This window comes from Apodemus sylvaticus, chromosome 6 (assembly GCF_947179515.1).
Source record: "Apodemus sylvaticus chromosome 6, mApoSyl1.1, whole genome shotgun sequence".
NCBI lineage: Eukaryota > Metazoa > Chordata > Mammalia > Rodentia > Muridae > Apodemus > Apodemus sylvaticus.
The window spans coordinates 16,400,130-16,419,106 of NC_067477.1; the positions used below are offsets into that span (position 1 = coordinate 16,400,130).

An 18,977-nucleotide genomic window follows, 5' to 3' on the forward strand; every position below is an offset into this window, starting at 1 on the left:
AGAATAAATAATAGCCAATTCTTGCTAAAACCTCACAGTATCCCAGACATTGTGCCACATACCTTATACCCATTAGCTCCATCCATTCGGGTGGCCCGAGTGCCCCTTCTTAAGACCCGAGAAAGTAAATCTCACAAGACTGCTAAATAAAGGTGGCCATATTTCAATTCGGGCAGCTAAATCTGTGCCCTCTCCCATTGACCACGTCCAAGAGAATCAGAAAACAAACAACAACAACAAAAACTCAACTGCATTGCCTGAGATTGTCAGTAAACAGCAGCCTGGAGAAAGCCTTCTAGGATCTACATAGGAATAAGCCAATTTCAGTCTAGAGACTAAGTTTGCCCCACTCTCTGTGTTTCTTTTATCAAAACAAACCCTACTCAATTGGTTTCTGCGATTTGATGGCCATTTACCGTGCTCCTTAACAGAGGGGTGGCCAGTGGCGCCATGGATTGCCTGGCCTTCTTAACTGAACATACCTTTCATTTATTTTTTACAGAAAAAAAGTGGTGTATTGATTCTGGGCTTAGAGACAAATGGAGTAAGATATAAATCATTTGAGAAGAGCGGGAAGTGTGAATTAGAGAGAAGACCTGGGTGCAGAGCCACAGTGCACAGGCACACGGTAAGGCCAGGGCCTGAGTGCAGAGCAGCCATGCACAGGGCATAGGGTGAGGCCAGGACCAACAGAGAGGAGCTGGTCAAAACATAGAGAAGAATCAGAGCTGGGAGCCTGGGTATGTTCCTCAAAAGAAGTTGAGTTACTCCAAATAACTGCACAACTAAAATCCCCATTTTCATTTTCTATAGAGGTTAATTTATTAAATAGTCCTTCATCTCGGAGGAAGTTTTGTTTTCCTGATGCTTTGGGAGATAGAAGTTACTTATAAGAAGAAACAACAACAACAACAATGAAAACATGGCTGTTAGGAAACTTCGAAGCTCGTCATCTCTAGAAAAAGAATGAGAGGGAATCTACTGTGGGTGGGAAGTTAGTGGATTGACTCAAGGATTTTTTTTATACCCAGCCAAATGATCATATGTAAAAGAAAAGGCATTCTGATAGGCAAAGATGCACGCTACCACGGTGCTCATTGTGGGAAGCATGCGTTGTAGATGAACTCACCGTGAGTGAGCAGTTAACCGAAATAAGTTACTCACAACAAAGGAACAATAATTTAAGGACAAATATTGTCCAGTGTAGATCACAAGTACTTAGTCTATAGAATCAAATATAAATCAGTCAGTTCAGTAAGGACAGAAAATACATAAAAAACAAAAAAATTACTGAAATAAAAAATGTAAATTTAAAAATGACAAACCATGTCAATGAAAGCAAAATAAATCTAAGGGACAAAAGAAGCTAAGCAAGAAATGCAATAAATTTTGAGATTAATTAATTGCCACCACACATAATAGCATTAATCAATAAACATGAGAACTGGTATTTAGGAAGACACAATAAAATAGACAAACCATTATTAAATCCAAATTAAGAAACAAACAAATGAATAAATATGCAGAGTTGGATTGAGAAATTAGAGATCGTATCAGAAGAGACTTCAACATGAGAAAATTATAGATGCATGCCTTACTCGAAGTCACTGGGAAATGTAATGAGTTCTACGATTTTCTGGAAAATTAAAATAGCAAAAGTGCGTGCAAGGATTAGCAAACTTTAGCAAACCAACAGCTCTGGGAAATATGGAAAAAGAATTAACACACACACACCTCTCAAAAGAATATCATGGCAAATTACTTGCTAGTTCTGCACAGGTTCAAAGATTATCTGTGTTTATGGTTTGATCAAAAGCGTGCAAAACAATGTGGGCAAATTCACACAGTCAGACCCACGTCAAAGCCCACAACAGACAGCCTGTCCTAGCGTGGTTTCTGCTGCTGCAATGAACACCATGAACAAAGGCAAACTGGGGAGGAAAGGCTGATTCCTCTCCCAGCTCCACGTCACCCTGCATCACTGAAGGAAGTCAGAGTAAGAATGTAAGCAGGAGCTGAGGCCGAGGCTGCGGAGGGACGCTGCCTGCTGGCTTGCTCACTGGCACGTGTGCTGATAGTGGTTTTTGTGGGAGGCAAATCCACCTGCTTAGAGATGGCACTGCCCACAATAGGCTAGGCCCTCCTATATCAGTTTGTAATCAATACAGTACCCCACAGGCCAATCTGCGGAACCCATTCCTCATCTAAGATTCCTTCCCGTAGAGACTCAGTGTGTCAAGTTGACATCCAGGATTAGCCATCACATGGTACAAAAACCGCACGTGTGATTGTTTTGGACAATTTCTTATATTTTTTATTTTATATAATTAATTATAATTACAATATGTAATTAATTACATATGTAATTTATATATAAGGAAACAGTTAGTAGTAGTTTAAATAAAATAAATTTAAGCACACAATAAGAATCCCGGGTATTTTGCAAGAGTCAAAGAAGGCTTAGCATTAAGGATCTAATAATTCAGGGCCTCCAGAGATGGTTCAGCAGGCAAGAGTATTGACTGCTCTTCCGAAGGTCCCGAGTTCAAATCCCAGCAACCACATGATAGCTCACAACCATCTGTACAGCTGCAGTGTACTCATGTATATAAAATAAATAAATAAATCTTTTTAAAAAGGATCTAATAATTCTACTTATCACATTACAATAAGATACTAGAGTTAATTTTTAAAATGTGCGTGCATGAGACTGCATTCAGAGAAAGCCCAGATAAAGTCCATGCGTTCAGCGAACATTCCTTAAAGCGTATACATTCTAATGTATGTGGAGACAAGCTGGACACACCCTTCCTAGACTAAAGATGGATTCTCCAGCAAGAGGGGGCGTCTGGCACCTGCATAAATTCTCACCTAAGTGAGAACAAGGGTGGACACTCAGACAGTACTGGGAGCCAGGAATCGCGAACATCCATTATGTCAGAAAGGAGAAAGGGGTAGAGGTGCTTTCTCTGTTTATAACCACTCATTTCCAAAATCGTGAGGTGTTTATTACATCCCATGTAACCGATGGGAAACTGCACGCAGCTTTAAGCCAGTTCAGTGGCTAGCGAGAAAAGGGACAGTCCGAGTGAATCTGGATGCAGAAGACAGTTTAGCACAGACTAATCCAGTATAACACAAATACAAAGTAACCTCCAAGACTGAGCCGAAACCATCCACCAACAACCAAAACTGAGAAAGAAACCTTTATCCTTTGTTATGACTCAAAATACTGGTTTAAAGATACACTATACGAGTTTAAAAAAAAAAAAAAAAAAAGACTCGGGCATTCCCTGTCGGCCGTGTAGAATCCCACGCTCGCACAGCTTTCGGTTGTAGAGCCGTCCTTATCTCCCCTTGCTCACCTTCAACACTAGCCTGCTGTCGATTCAAACCCTCCCGGCCCCTTCTGCTCAATTTACACTCTTGGTGAACACAATTTCCGCTGAAATGTCGTTTTCTTTTTAATTCAGAGTGGGTGAAGTCGATCCGAGATGCCTATAAGAGAAGCTGAGGTGAGGTGTGGTGAGAGCATTTTGTTGTTGCGACTGCTGCTGCTGACTACGAGAAGCAGGAAGACGACGACGACGACGACAGCAGGAATGGGGTTGGAAAGATGGTCCAGCGGTTAAAAGCACTTGCTATTCTCCAAGGGGACAGAATTCTCCAAGGGTGCTCAATTCCCAGCACCCACAATGTGCAGCCCGAGGCTAGAGTTCCAACCGGCGCCCTCTTCTGGCCGCCTTGGGCACTGCATTCCTGTGAGCATGCCCACAACTCAGACTAAATAAATAATGCATGCCTTTTTAAGGCCCAAAGAAAGTGCTGTGTCTTACATGGGCTGTGTGTTACATGTGCTGTGGGCCCCATGTTAATAACCACTCCAGATGTGTGGTAGGGACCCACGCTGAGCACACTTACCTGTGTGCTTGGGTTTAAATTTCCACACTAGAAAAGAGGTGCCCGGTGAAGAAGGAGCTGTTGTCCAGCCCTGGGCTTGATTCTCAGGCTGTAAGAGAGAAGGAGGGGGACGAGCGTGCGCGCGCGCGCGCGCATGCGCGACAAGAGTCAGGATCCAATCCACAGAGGCTAATGGTCCTGTGGATGAAGTTGGAAAACAGCATTTTATACAACCAAAAGCTGGCTTCCAACTCTCCTTGGGTAGGGCCATATTTAAATCAGAGTTTAGGAAACAGATAGTGACCAAGCAAGTTGGGACACAGGTGGGTACTGAAACTCTGGAAGTGGGGGGTGGGTGGGGAACTGTGTAGACATCACATTCGGGGTGAGATTGCGGTCTGAATGGCCGTGTCCTCACAGGAATTATACATGTCTGAGCCCAAGGGCATGAATCGGAGGTGAGGCTTTGGAGGGAGTTGGGTAGGAGTGGAGTACTCCTGACTGAGGACTGAGTGAGGGGCGGGCAGTGAGGCAAGGGGGAACGTGGGGAAGGAAGGAGCCATTGTCCCCAGCTGTGCTGGCTGCGTGGCCTCTCTTCTCCCGTGCCTTTCTTTCTTTCTCACTGTGGTTAATAACCTCCAACCCTGCTCCATCACACTGGCACGTCCTGAAATTTCCTCTTGGCGTTGAAGCCACACACTCTCCTCTGTCCTGAGTCAAGGTCCCTAAAAGATCAGGGGCTGTCCTCTCACTACTGACAAGAACGGTGTCCGAGAGATGCCTCCAACCTTACATGCTTGGTTCAGGGCGACAGAGGCAGAGCCAGCCAGAGCTGCCACTCAGCAGATGCCGTGCCAGCTGCCGCCTTGACCACGGACTTCCCAGTCACCCAAACTGTGAAGAAAAATCTCCGGTTGTTCCTCTGTTTTGTTCTAGCGTCCCAAACTGACAACGTCAAGAACCCTTAGCAGAAATCCTTACTACATCTGGCCGCGTGAAGACGTAAAATTGTCTCACCAAACACCACCACCATCAAATTAAAACGCCATGCAGAGGAGCGGCTCATGTAGGCATCAATGAGGAGCGTTGATAGCCCAAAGACTTAAAGATCAACAGATTAGAGCACACACACACACACACAACTCTACAGGCAACATTCATAAATAAATACCTTGAAGTAAAATGCATGTGTAACTGACCAAACAAGTCACTTCCATTCCTTATTAGCAATTCTAAACAAATAATTAAGATTATATTAAAATGAATAGAGGAGTTGTATTTTCATCCTTGACTGCTTCAGAGCAAGGAAACCGTTAGCCGCGCTGGGAGGCCACACCCACCCAGCTACCTGGTGATGCATGCATGCTGCACGGAGCTCACAGGCTCGCTGTACCTTAGCGGCCAGGAAAAGTGCTCATTGATCAAGAATAGAGTCGATTTGCAGAAGGGAGAAGACCAAGTATTTATTCATTTTTGTTGATAATTTCACTCCTGAAGAGGTACTTAACTATTCATCATCTAATGTTCGTGTTTACAGAGGTGTTTATCATAACAAATATGTCATGTAAACACATGGAGGTGAAGCTGCAGAGATTGCTCAGCGGTTAGCGCACAGGTTGCTGCTGAAGATGACTGGACAGACGTCCAGCATCCCAACACACAGGTTCAGCATCTCACGACTGCCTGGGACTCCAGCCCAAAGAGAGACAAACCCTCTTCTGGCTTCTGTGGACACAAGCAAAGACTGTGTGTGTGTGGACAGAGAGATACACAGAAAGAGACAGAGGGACAGGAGAGACACAGAGAGCACATGTATATGTGTGTGCATCGGTGTGTGTGTGCCTGTGCGTGTATATATGTATGTACATGTGTTTATGTGCATACGTCTGTGTGTGTCTATGTGTGTGTGTGTGTGGTGTGTATATGCATGTGTGTGTATTGTGGGTCTGTGTGTGCAAGTGCATGTTCATGTGTCTATGTGTTTGTGTGTCTGTGGTATGTATATGCATGTGTGCATGTGTGGGTCTGTGTGTGCATGTGTATGTTCATGTGTCTTTGTGTGTGTGTGTATGTGTGTGTGTGTGTGGTGTGTATATGCATGTGTGTGTATTGTGAGTCTGTGTGTGCAAGTGTATGTTCATGTGTCTATGTGTGTGTGTGTCTGTGTGTGTGTGTGTCTGTGGTGTGTATATGCATGTGTGTATGTGTGTATGTGTGGGTCTGTGTGTGCATGTGTATGTTCATGTGTCTTTGTGTGTATGTGTGTATGTGTGTGTGTGTGTGTCAGTGTATGTCTATGTGTTTGGGGGGAGGGGGGAGAGAGACAGGGAGACAGAGAGATAGAGAGAACATACCAGAAAGTCAGTTCCTTGCCTTCTCTGTCCCTAGGGCTGCTGCTTCCAGCCCCCGGCCCCTCAACCCCCGCAGGTGCTCATGGCCCCCACAGGAAATGGTACAGTGATCTCCTGTGAGCTGTAGGGACCACCGGCCTCCAGCCATGTCTGGGTCACTAACGATGCCCAGCACAGTGGATATGCAGGGGACATGCATGCACTACTGCTCTGTCGGGGGCACACGTGTGTTCATGTCAAGGGCAAGAGCTGTGGGGCTCCTTCTATTCTCCCCACACAGCGCTCTATCCAGAGCCCACTGTGGTACCGCTCTCTTCTGTCTCTGACCACCAAGCCTTCCAGTAGCATGACACCTACCATCTCAATAAGTGAGGCACGTTCTAAACCTCAGGACCCACTTCTGGGACACCCCAACCACGCACTGCTCTGTTACTGACAGTCCTCCTCCATCCGATTCTCACCAGGTTTTTCTGGGCTATCCTGGTCTTCCTTAGTGCTCCCCTGGGTTTGCTGTCACTGGCCAGGTGCTGCCCACCTGCTCACCAACCTCGCTGGCCTTCTCACAATACATACACACACATACACACACACACACACACACACACATATACACACACCAAGGACAGTCCTCCCCCAAAAGAAGATGTCCCCTAAAGCTGTGTGAAGCCTGAGTCATTCTAGTGTCCCATGCCTGGGACATCCCAGCTTGGGGAATCGATCATTCCCCACAGACGTTTGTCAGTATGACGGAAGGACGAAGAGTAGAGGTAGAGAGAGGCTGTGCTAGCATTGCCACAGAAGTTATGTGCCGTCCAAAGCCTCCCCCTGAAGTAAGAAAGGGCCAGGGCGTCTCCACATCCCCCAGAGCTCTGTGCCTGACCTCCTCATAAAGAGGGCTACCACACTGACAGAAGGACCCACAAAATCATCCCTCCTCACTGTCTTCTGCTTCCCAGACAATCCCTCTGACAAGGAGTGAGTCAGAACACAGGACACATCAGCCCTGGCAGTTAGGAAGTGACTCAAAGAAACCCGCCTCCTCCCGGCCTTGAAATGTATTGTTAGCCTTAATTTCCATCTAGGTAGGCAGAGAAGGGGCAGTTACTGTCAGCAGGCTGCAGGCCATGGTCTAATCCCATTTAGGGACTCTCTGTGCCATGACTTATGGAAAACGAGTCCTTTAAAATCCTCTGGTCATCTGCTGGTGTGAGGCTTTTTACGGGCGGGGGTGGGGGGCAGAATGAGTGATTCAACAGAGGCGATCTCGCCGCTCCTGGGCTCTTACTGGTGATTTGTTGAACATAAATTCTGCCACGGTCTATTAGCAAATACAACCCAAAGTTGGTGCCTCTGCTCGCCTCGCGGCCTCACAGGAACACGTGTAATAAGAGTGATCGATACTTCCTGTTTGCTACAGGACCTGAGGTAAGTGGAAGCAGTCATAAGATTTCCATTTATTGAATATTATGTCAATAGGTTTTCATTCAGAGAATCATAAAACAAGTTATAGGCCATGTCAGGACTGCTTATCCACAGGAAGGGAGCGAGCACTACACACTTTACTTTTAAAAGCCTGCCTATGGCCTTTGTCTTAAATAAGACATTGACATTGAATCTGGCAGGTGTCAGGACACATGATATCCGGAGACATGGACAGGCCTGGAGCTGCAGGGATCAAAGCGGAGCCGTGCTCTCTCCCCAATGTCCGTGTGTGTGTGTGTGTGTGTGTGTGTGTGTGCGCGCGCGCGCGCGCGCGCGCGCGCGCGCACACGCAAGCTTGGTCTTGCTGTCTGTTACACACACATGCGCGCACACACACAAATGCACACATGCACGCACGCACGCACATGCTCACGCTGCAGCAAGCGAAGTGATGGCTAAATGTCTTAGCTGAGGAGAGAATGTCTCTCTAGACTGATCTCCAACCTCTAGCTCTCAACCCCAGCAGGAGAAGTCTGGCTGTAAAACAGAATTGCTGTGATTAGAACTTGACAGACAGCCTGCAGTCATGGCGTGCTGACAGGTGCAAGGGGAGTTAGCAGAGGCTACTGCCAGTGGACATTAAGGACTAGGTAGCTCTGAGAACCGAGAGACAGTGGAGAGCTGGACATTGAATAAGGGCACAGAACAACTCTAGAGGCCTTGTGCTCCTCAAGAAGTCTGCTCAGGACCTTAATTACAGACTCGGTGGAGGCACTTCCTCAGACAGAAAAACACAGGAGGTCTATTTAAGACAGACGGCCGTTTCCTGAGGCTCTGAGGACCCCTGAGCAGGGGCTGGAGGATCGAGCCCAGTGGGGGTCTCCAGAGAGATTAGAATTGTAATTGGTTCATCTCTTCAGAGTGGCTCAGGGCCTTCCCCATCTTCATCAGCAAATGCTTATTGTGTGTGCTGTGTGCCAGACGAGGCCCTCGATTCAGGAACACAGGAAGGGTTATGACATGTCTGCCATCTTACTCCTTAGACGGGCTGGGGAATAAATATTCCTGACACCACGGGTTTGAGTTCTAGAAACCAGAAACCTCGCCTGGGATGAGGATCAGCCTGTAGGATGGTCAACAGCCCTGGGGTCCCGCACCGTGAACGAGTGTGGTGTTCCTGGTTCCTGATCTTACTTCCATCCTTTTCTGAACGGAGACTACGGTCTTGCTTAGGGGCATGATATGACTCAAGCCAGCCAATGATAAGTGGGTATGGGTTGTGCCATGGGTGGTACCCACCTTCTGGGAGGATTCTGGGAAATGACCAGACACCATCACAGCAGTGCCTGGGTGGAGCTCAGGTGAACTTTGAGGAAGGAGTGTAATAAAATTTTGTTGTTGTTGTTTTCTGTTTGTTTTTGTTTTCTCCCTGGACTTGGCTGTGCATTTCTTCTGTCTGGTAAGTGCAGAGTGGTAAGTAAGAACACACCTACCACTGGTGCCTTTGGCCAACACGTCTCTTGTTGGATTTCCCAGAGAACAGTTGGAGAAGCCTTTCATCTCAGGGTCAACCCCAGACACCTCTGATTTCAGTGTTATTAGATGTTTGAACTAGACTTTAGACTCGGAGCTGAGTTAGCATAGGCTTAGACTTCAAGAGCGATTGGGAGGGGTAAGAATGTTTTGTAGGCAGGAGAGACGTGCTGAAGGGGAAGAGGGTTGACGACTGTAGGTTGAGTTCTAGCCCCACACACAGATCTGTACCTTCAGATCCCGATTCCCAGTCCCTCGGGTTCTGAATACACAGAGGCCTTTGCCAGGCGATTCCATTAACATGTCACTGGGGTGGGCCCTGAGCCACCACTTGGTGTCTCCATGAGAGAAGTTTGGGACACAGACATCCCAGAGGGTCATGACAGGAAACTGCAGGACAGGGAAACCTCAAGGAAGCCAACCCTGCCTGCACCATAGCCTGCCACCCCCAACCCAGCACTGTGGAAACACAGAGAGGGTCTCACTGAGGAGGGTTTGACTGACTGTTGTTGTTGTTGTTGTTGTTGTTGTTGTTGTTGTTGTTGTTGCTGTTGCTGCTGCTGCTGCTGTTGTTTTTCTGGGTTGTTTGGGAGGAAATAGTGAGAAGCTGAGTAGAAATTAGACTTTCAATTTTATATTTGGGAGAGGAGGTAGGATGGACCGGGGGCGGGGGGCGGGGGGGGGGGCTTGTGGCGGGCTAGGGATGGGGAGCTCATTTCCTGTTTAAGGACACGCCCCCTCTGGAAGGTGGGGGTCACTAGCCAAGCTGCTGCTTGAGACACCTGGGGGGACTCAGGTCCTTAGGGCAGCGAATACAGAGTTTTGGAAAAAATTTCTAGTCTTTTTCCCAAGGACCTGGGCTAAAAGGCTCAGGTTGTCACCAAGCAGTGTGACAGCCCTGAGTGAGCAGAAGAGCAGAGGCAACCTTCCCACCCGGCCCCTTGAACTGCAGCCCTTGGCCCTCAGCACCTTCTCCAGAAGATGAAGGGCTGGGTGCCATCTGCCACTACAGGGTTTTAGCAATGTCTTTCTGTTTAAATAAATAAATTCATCATCATCATCATCATCACCACCACCATCATCATCAACCTGCGTGTTGGCCTTTTCTACTTCAAAGCAGTTTCCTTGAACAAGAAAACAACAGGACATGAAGATAATATGAACTCCACATTCTGGGGGCTGTGGGAAGGTGGGGAAATCAAACTCCGACCAGAAACACAGTCAGGGGTCTTCAAGCATCTGGGTAAAGATATAGCATGGTTGAAACGTTGTATAAACATCTTTAAAGTGATTGTTCTAGAAGGCATTCCTACAGGGTTCCCTGAGACTGCAGAGGGCTGTGTCTGCACCGTGCTCTGTGTTGCCTCAAACGTGAGAGAGAGATCGTGGGCACCCTTCCCAGAATTAGTCAAGGACATTTGTTGTGTGAATTCAACTTTTCGAGTCCCCCAGACCTGGCATTTGATGAACAGCCTCAGAGACAGTTTGGAACCAGAGGCAGGAAGAAGAGAGAGGCCTGGAGAGCTAGGGCCAGCTTGGGGGGAGTGGGTAGCTTGGAACGGGCGCCTGAAGGAAAGAGGCCAAGAGTTGCGGAGGCTGGTCTGAGGCGAACGCACGCTTAGCATTCCGGTTTCAATCTCTGTTGAGAAGCCCTGGGAGGCGGGTTAAGTCATTTACAGGGTGATTAATTTTCTTGCGAGGGATATAGGCCTATTCCCGAAGGCCTCAAGTAATTCAAAACTAGCACAATTCAAGATTAATTCTCGGGAGGAGGAAATGTAAAGTGGGGTTTCCGTTAGCACGAAGTCTGTGCATAAACTGAGACTATTAATGCATTATAGATCACAACCTCTCGTTCACACTCTTCAGAGCCACAAAACTCACAGCCACGCCCTGCACAGATTGTGTGGCCCAGGGAACTGCGTAGCAGGCACAAACATGAACCGTCACTTGTTCTGGGAACCTGGCAACACCAGGCTGGACAACGGGCCACCCCGCGTTGGGGTTTGTCCCATGGTCCGACCCCAGGAGGACTTTCCTAAGGCCATCTCATAAAGCCTGCTTCTGCCTTAGCGTCCTCTGAAGACTGCCCACCTTTGATGAGACAGGATGACTTAGTGGCCAACGGGTTCACCTCCAACTTCAGAGAGACATGGATGCAAGTCTCTCTTTACCTGAAGAATCTCAGCAAGCCTCTCACTTGCTTGGAACCTCGCTTGTGGCCATGGCTGTTAGTGGAAAAGCTTGTTCCTGAACAGAGCATGCTGTGCCAGCACAGCGACCATGAAAGGGGCGAGTCGGGGGCGGGTCAGAACCAAAGAAGAGAGAGCAAGGGGTTGGGGGTCTCTGTCTTTTATCTAGGCCGTGAGGTAGATGCCAGGTTATGACCGGCACCACCACTTGCACGCGATGCGGGTGAGGCGTACCCGGGGAATGACATAAGTCACCTAGGGAACGACGTCATCTCTAGATTCTGAGGCTAACCGTAAACTGCTTCTGATGCTCACAATGGTCGTTTGTTTCATCGCGTTTTGTTTTTCTCGTGGGTGTTGAGGACCAAACTCAGCTCCTTTAGACAGGCAAGGCAAGATCTTCACCCACGGATCCACACCCCAGTCCTGTGTCTACACACTCTACAGGCACACTTCCTTATGTTCCTACTTCAGTGATTTGACACACAGTCTCACTCCATAGCCCAGGTGGGCTTGACATCCCCTGTAGAAATCAAGCTGACCTTTGAACTCACGGTAATCATGTGGCTTCAGCCCCCCAAGTGCTAGGATGTGACACCACACTTGGCTTTACGTGGATACTTTCTGCTCCAATTTGATCGTTACAGGCAGGGCCAGGCTGGGCTCTCCCATCCTGTGACTCCGGTCATGAGGCAAGACTGGGACTCTCCAGGCACAGGGCGAATGCCAGAGTCACTGCCCGTGTGACCAGGGAGCACGGATATGCTTTGCGGATGTGCTGGCGTTTCAATAATGGTTGAAAACAGACAACAGGCACATCATGGCTTGGGGGGGGGGGCTTTTAAAAATAACTGTGATGCAATCTGGCCTCTGTCACTATTACTGTATCCAGCCGCCCCTCTTTCCTGTTCATTCAATTTGTACAAGTCAATAGGACGGGGGAGGCATGTTAGACGTCAAGTTGAAAGCAGCATGCGCAGGTGTGAATGAGATATTTCCCAATTTTTTGAATCTCTGGTGAAATGGTCACGAGATACCCTGCTATGGGAATTCAGGAAGCTGCCCTTCCTCGGAGAGAGCAAGTTAAGGTCAGGGACTCCCTGGTTCCCTCTTCTGCTGCTTCAGGACCCTATCCCCCAAGATGGCGGCCTCTCACAACCAACCCAACCAACAGATGCCAAGCTAGGAAGGAATCTTCCTCCCTGTGGGGCTGATACCCCGTCCTGCGATGTTGTCCCACCGATAGACAAACCAATAGCTGTTGGATGTGGCCAGCATGTCACAGCCCATGTGCCCTTAGGGATTAGTGCCAGCCTCAGACATCCTGTCCGCTCACATCCCAGGTTCTCTGTCAGGTACATTTGGCACGCCCACCTCTCACCCCCCTCCCCGCCCCAACCCTCTCCCTGCACCCAGTCACACTGCACCAAGCCGTTCATCATCACTTACACACACTCTCTGATTTCCTCAGGAACCCTTGAGCTCTTCCCGTGTGTTCTACCTTGCAGAGGCTTCTGAGCTTGGTATCAGATGCCTGGTGCTTGGGAGGAAGGGACAACAAAAAGATGAATGCCTCCTAGGCCACCCTCAGCCGTCCAGGCTAAGCCAAGTCCTCCCCCTGTGTTCCCACACGGGTCTTCTGAAGGAAATGTCCTCATTCCAGTGCTCAATTAATTGGGGTGTGGGGAGGGCAGGTCATTGAAGTGATGCTTCTTGTGGAGGTAAGAGCAAATCCTCCTGACAGGCTCCAGTCTCTGAATACTTGGTCCCCAGCTGGTGGCTCTGTTTTCAGAAGCTGTGGAACCTTTGGCCACAGCAGCAAAGAAGGTTGCTATAAATACAAAGACACACTAGGAAACTCACATCCTGTGAGCCTGAGCCTGGGCCTGGGCCTGGGCCTGGGCTTGGGCCTGTACTTTTGGGCCACATTTGCATTGTGTCACCTTTGGCTATTTAATAAGAGTCTGAATGAAGAAAGGAAGGAAGAAAGGAAGGAAGGAAGGAGGGAGGGAGGGAGGGAGGGAGGGAGGGAGGGAAGGAGGGAAGGTAAAGGCCAGTGAAGTGTTACTTCAGATTTTTGACTGTCCCACCAGCACTGCGGGAGGGGGGCAGGAAAATGGAAAGGAGTTGGGTGAACAACTCACAACCGGACTGAAGCCAACCCCAGTCTCTGTGTTGGGACTTGTCACTTTCAGTGGCCCCAGGTTAATGGCTAGGCCAGAGTTGCTGAAACTTATGACAACTTTCTAGCAAGTGGCTCCCACAGCCCAACCTTCCAGGAGACCCAGGAACAATTAGGAACCCAGTTCAGGGAAACATTAACTGGGAGCTTAACTGTGTCAAAGGGCACACAGGCAAGGGGGCCCTCCCTGGATGCACGCGTTCATTCCCTGACAATCGAGGTCACTGAGGACAAACATGTTCTATTATCAAGGTCCCCTTCCTTCAAAACATCCAAGGTGTATCACACGCATCATGCATTTGATGAATTCTAAAAGAATGAAAAAAGCCCCCAGTCTAAATAAACTCAGAATGATGATGATCAAGAGGTTAAAATAATACAAAGTCCATCTCTAAGCTAATGTATTAAAGAGGGTCCAAGCTGTCAGGCATTGTTCAACAAACACTAAGCTTTGGGAGCACGTAACTCTCCGGGAAGGCAGATGCCCCCGGAAGTCCTGGTTTCAGATGAGTAGATTGAGTGTCAGCAAATGCTTTGTGAGAATAGACAGGCTGCCACTGGCTCGAGGAAGATGTGCTGAGCTTTTATTATTTACTAGATAGGTGCTGTCCATGGGACACAGTGAGCCGTTGGCACAGACAGGAGTCACAGGTTACATGAGAAGACAGAATCGTGGACCAGCCCAGGGGAAGGGGAGACCTAGACAACGTTAGGTGGCAGGTCCTCATAAAACAAACAAGTGGCTCCAAAGAAGGAGTGACTGTCACCACCCGTGCTATGGGACATCACAGAGACACAGTCTGAGGGTTACTGAAACCCAAAGCTGGAGACGCCGGAACAGCAGACTGGAGTGGACCACACTGCCCATCACAGGTGGTTTTGGATAATGACGAGAGAAAGTGAAGCGGTCTGCAGAACAGCCTCTGCTCCACAAGGTTCTGCCGCCTCCCCTGGCTCGTGGCATTAGACAGGACCGCGCACAGGTCATGGCAGAGGGAGCAGGGGCTCACGGGACCTCACCCCCACCCACCCAGGAGCTATAGGCAGTTAATGGTTACTGGCAGCAGGAAAGTCGCGTTCTTTACTGATGTAGATTCTGCTTAGGTAAGAAGCCCCAACCACGTTCATGCAGGTGACTCAAGTAAGCGCCTGGGGCAGGAAACAAATTTTAAATACACAGAAGCTGCAAGGGGAGGTTCTCAGGGAGGAATAGGAGGGAAGGGGGATGAGAGGAGATAATGGGAGAATTAATCCAAGTGAGTGTGTGTGTGAGTGTGTGAGTAGATGTGTGTCCATGGCTTAGTATGCAGTATGTGAATAGGTATGTGCACATGTATGAGTTTGTGTGGGCACATGTATGAGTCTGTACATGTGTGTGAGTGTGAATATATGTGTGTGTGTAGTGTATGAGTTTGTATGCACATGTATGAGTCTTTGCATGTATGAGAGTGTGAATATATGTATGCCTGTGTCTGTGTGTAGTGTATGAGTGTGTGTATACTTGCATGATCCATGCATGTGTATGCATGATGTGAATATATGTGTGTGTGTCTGTGTTGTTTATAAGTATGTGTGTACACATGTATCAGTCTGTGCATGTGTGTGTGAGTATATGCGTATGTTTCTGTGTGAAGTACATGAGTGTGTGTATGTACATGTATGGGTCTGCATGTGTGAGAGTGTGTGAATATATGTATGCATGTGTCTATGCGCAGTGCATGAGTTTGTATGCATATGTATGAGTATGTGCATGTGTGTGAGTGTGAATATATGTGTGCACGTCTGTGTGCAGTGTGTGATCATGTGTGATCACATGTATGACTCTGGACATGTGTGTGAGTGTGAATATAAGTGTCTGTGTCTTTGTGTGCTGTGTGTGTATACATGTATGAGTGTGTGTTTGTGGGCAGTATATGAGTGTGTGTGTATATGCATGTAAGTGTATGTGTCTGAACATGTGTGTGCACATGTACAGGTGTATGTTTTTGTGCAGTGAAGGTATGTGTGCTCATGTGTGAGTGTGTGTATCTGAGTGTGTCTACACATATTTATACATAATATATATTCATTTATTTGTGTGTATGAGTATTTGCTGGCATGTATGTGTTGAACCCTATGTACTTGTCTGGTTCCTGTGGAAGTCAGAAGAGAGCACTAATTCCTGGAACTAGAGTTAAGGACAGTGGTAAGCTACCATGTGAGTGGAGAGGCCTGAGCCTGGGACCTCCGCAAAAATGGCAAGTGGTCTTATACAAATATGTGTGTGTGTGTGTGTGTATGTGTGTGTGTGTGTGTGTGTGTACATATATATATATATACCACAAATAACCATATGTACAAATAAGTACATAAATAAATAACAAATAAATAAATGTATGTGTATCTATATTTGCTAAAGAATAAATAAAACCTTTTAAAAGAATCCTGCGGTAACCTCTGTTCTCCCACTGGCATCTTTTACCACTTCCTTCCTTCCTTCCTTCCTTCCTTCCTTCCTTCCTTCCTTCCTTCCTTCCTTTTATTCTTTCCGTCTTTTTGAAACCAAAAGGACTTAAGTTTTATTCCATCTGCCTGAGAACAGGAGCTGGGCACACACTGTCCAGGCACAGCTGGGTGCAACACAAGCAGGTAGGCACCTGGCCAACTCACTTAAGTTTCTTCCTCTTCCTCCTCTTCTTCTTCCTCCTCCTCTTCATCCTTCTCAGAGCTGAAGGTGCCATCAGGCAAGCTGTAGGCTCGGATGACCTGCTCGTTGGGGTCCTTGAGGATGAGATATCTCCAGCTTCATGCAGATATCAATGACGCAGCGCAGGATTCCCCAGGCTTTCTCCACACTCAGGTGGATCTGGCTGGAAAACTCACTGGACTTAAACTGCTGGGTGACTAGGACAACATGGCCACCTACATCAAACACACCCCCTCCCAGCAGTGTCTGAGAACAGGAAGAGAAAGATACAATGTCCTCAACCCAAACCCATTTGTGGAGGATGACACGGATAAGAATGAGATCCTTTATGTGGTACTGGGACACATACCCGAGCTTCAAGGACTCAAATCCAGCCAGCAAAGCATAGCAGGTACACTGTGCCAACTTGTAGTTGTTGTTCTTCAGCTCAGTGGCGATGACAGCACCACTCTGAGAGTCCAGTCAACGCCATTACAATGCCAGGAGCCCCATTCATGATGTTGATGAAGGACACTTCCCTGTTGGCCCCAGTTACAATGCCATCATGTTCACAGCAAGCAATAAGGTCAATGTCATCTCTGGGCTTCCGCCTGTGCGGGTAGACGATGGAGGCTATCTCATTCTTTTCCTAGTATCCGCCATGATACTAGGAAACTCTAGCAGCTACATCTTACCCCTCTGCTGTCCAGGTTCCAAAGAGAACTCTCTCCTGCTTCCTCTCTTCCTCCATCCAACCCGGAAGTCCCGCCTACTCATCCAGTGATTGGCTCCTTTATTCATTAGGGGATTGGTTCACAAGAACAGCACCAGGCCCATCCACAACACATTGCTCGGCTTTTTTGCCAGCTTCCGGATGATAGGGTCGTCTGTGGTGGTGACGGTGTGAAAAGATGTGCTTGATGTTCCACAGAGGCTTCTCACTCCTCGTGGTGATGTGGTCAAAAGCTTTGTCATAATACTCCAAGTGCTCGGCAACTCTGACACTTCCAAGTAGCACATCTTCATCAGCTGAGGGGAGTCCATCTCCTCGTTCACCTCCCAGTCACTGCGAACTTCAACTGAGGAGCCTCTGGGTTTCTGTGACTTCTGGTCCTATTTTTGCCTCACTCCAAATTGCTACTGGAATTTTTTTCTGCAAGCAAATTTGTTCTCTCTCTTTCTGCTTGGCACTCTTGGGCAGGGTCTGTGGGTCTAACTGCACCATGTTCCTCTGATCGTCGTCTCTATGGAGGTTCTGTTGTTCGAATCTCATCCAGTTCCACTGGTAGGCAGTCTTGTGTGTACGTGCCTTGTCCTTCAGCTGGAAGCTTGTCTCTTCCTCCTCATGAAATACACATACTGACTTCCCCCACCGAACTGAGAGGAATATTTGTTTGTATGCCTCTTGTCCTGGTATGTGGCCCCTGTCGAGTCTGCAATATTCCCCAGCCGATCTCCTTTGCTGAATGGCTGGTAGGGCATATCCGGAAACCACTCAGGAAAAGCACAGGGATCCCAGCCTGGGGGGGGGGGGTTGTCCTGGATGACAGGTGTCATGAACTTCTCCATCTTCTAAAACCTGCAACCACCTCCGTGGTGCAGGATGGCAACAGATGGCCCGGGGAAGAAACTGCGACAGCCTCGATCCTCAGAGGAACCAAGACAGGAGGGAAGATGCATGCCTTGTACCACTTTCAAACCACCAATTTAACCCCAACCTCCTGAACTGAAATCTGTTCCAGTGTCTGCCTTCCATGTAAACACCTTGGAACAAGCAATGCTAAGACCTTGCTCCCGCTGGACCTATGAGACACCTCACCAGGGGAAGCAAGACACCTGGTGAGGCCCAGAGTCAACAGGACAGAAACTGAGGTAGAGAGAATAAACGCTGACCAATGAGCCACACAGTGCTATCCTCAGGGCCTCTGAACACTCCGTTCCCTGTCCCCCACGGCCTGGAAGGTTGTTTCCTCCTCTGCCCCTCTGCCCCTCTGCCCCTCACCCCCGCACTCGCTCATGTATCCCTTGAGCCCCAGACTAGGGTGGGTCCCCCTACACTAATGTTCTCAGAATACCCTGCAATTTCCCATCAGTGCTTTGTGTGGATGGGTGGCTGCACGTGTGTGATTATTCAATTACAGTCTGTCTTCCCATGAGGGAAGAGACCACATCTGTTCTCACTCATCACGGCGCCTGGGTAGTCCATGCCTGAAAGTGCTCACTGGATGAGGTAGCCCGGCCAACAGATTTACTGAGTTGTTCCCAGACCAATCTGTGTAGGGCAGAAGCAGCAGGGGCAGAGCATAGAGCAGGAGACGGGGATGTGGGAGGAGGGCGGGCCTGAGAGGCTGCAGTGACATACTTCAGAGAAGATAGTGGCCTGTTCCATCCAGTCATGCCTTCAACCACACAAGCACTTATCATCATGTAAGATGCCAAGGTACACCTCTTAGCACTTGTCTAAGATGGTGGAGACTCTGTGTTGGCATAAGACGTGTGGTGCTACAAACACAGCATGAGTAGAAAGGACAGTGAGTGGTAAGGAGACGCATGGGAGATGTTGGCCTAAATATGGAAGATAGATAGATGATAGATAGATAGATAGATAGATAGATAGATAGATAGATCGATAGATAGATAGATAGATAGATGATGGATGATAGATAGATAGATAGATAGATAGATGATAGATGGATGGATAGATAGATAGATAGATAGATAGATAGATAAGT

The 18,977-nt window shown here is 48.1% G+C and overlaps 1 pseudogene; it reads right to left on the reverse strand.

Annotated features, from left to right (window-relative positions):
• Positions 1-16,108: 16,108 nt before the first annotated feature.
• Positions 16,109-18,180, reverse strand: LOC127687812 (eukaryotic translation initiation factor 3 subunit D-like; annotated as a pseudogene).
• Between the last annotated feature and the right edge of the window lie 797 nt (positions 18,181-18,977).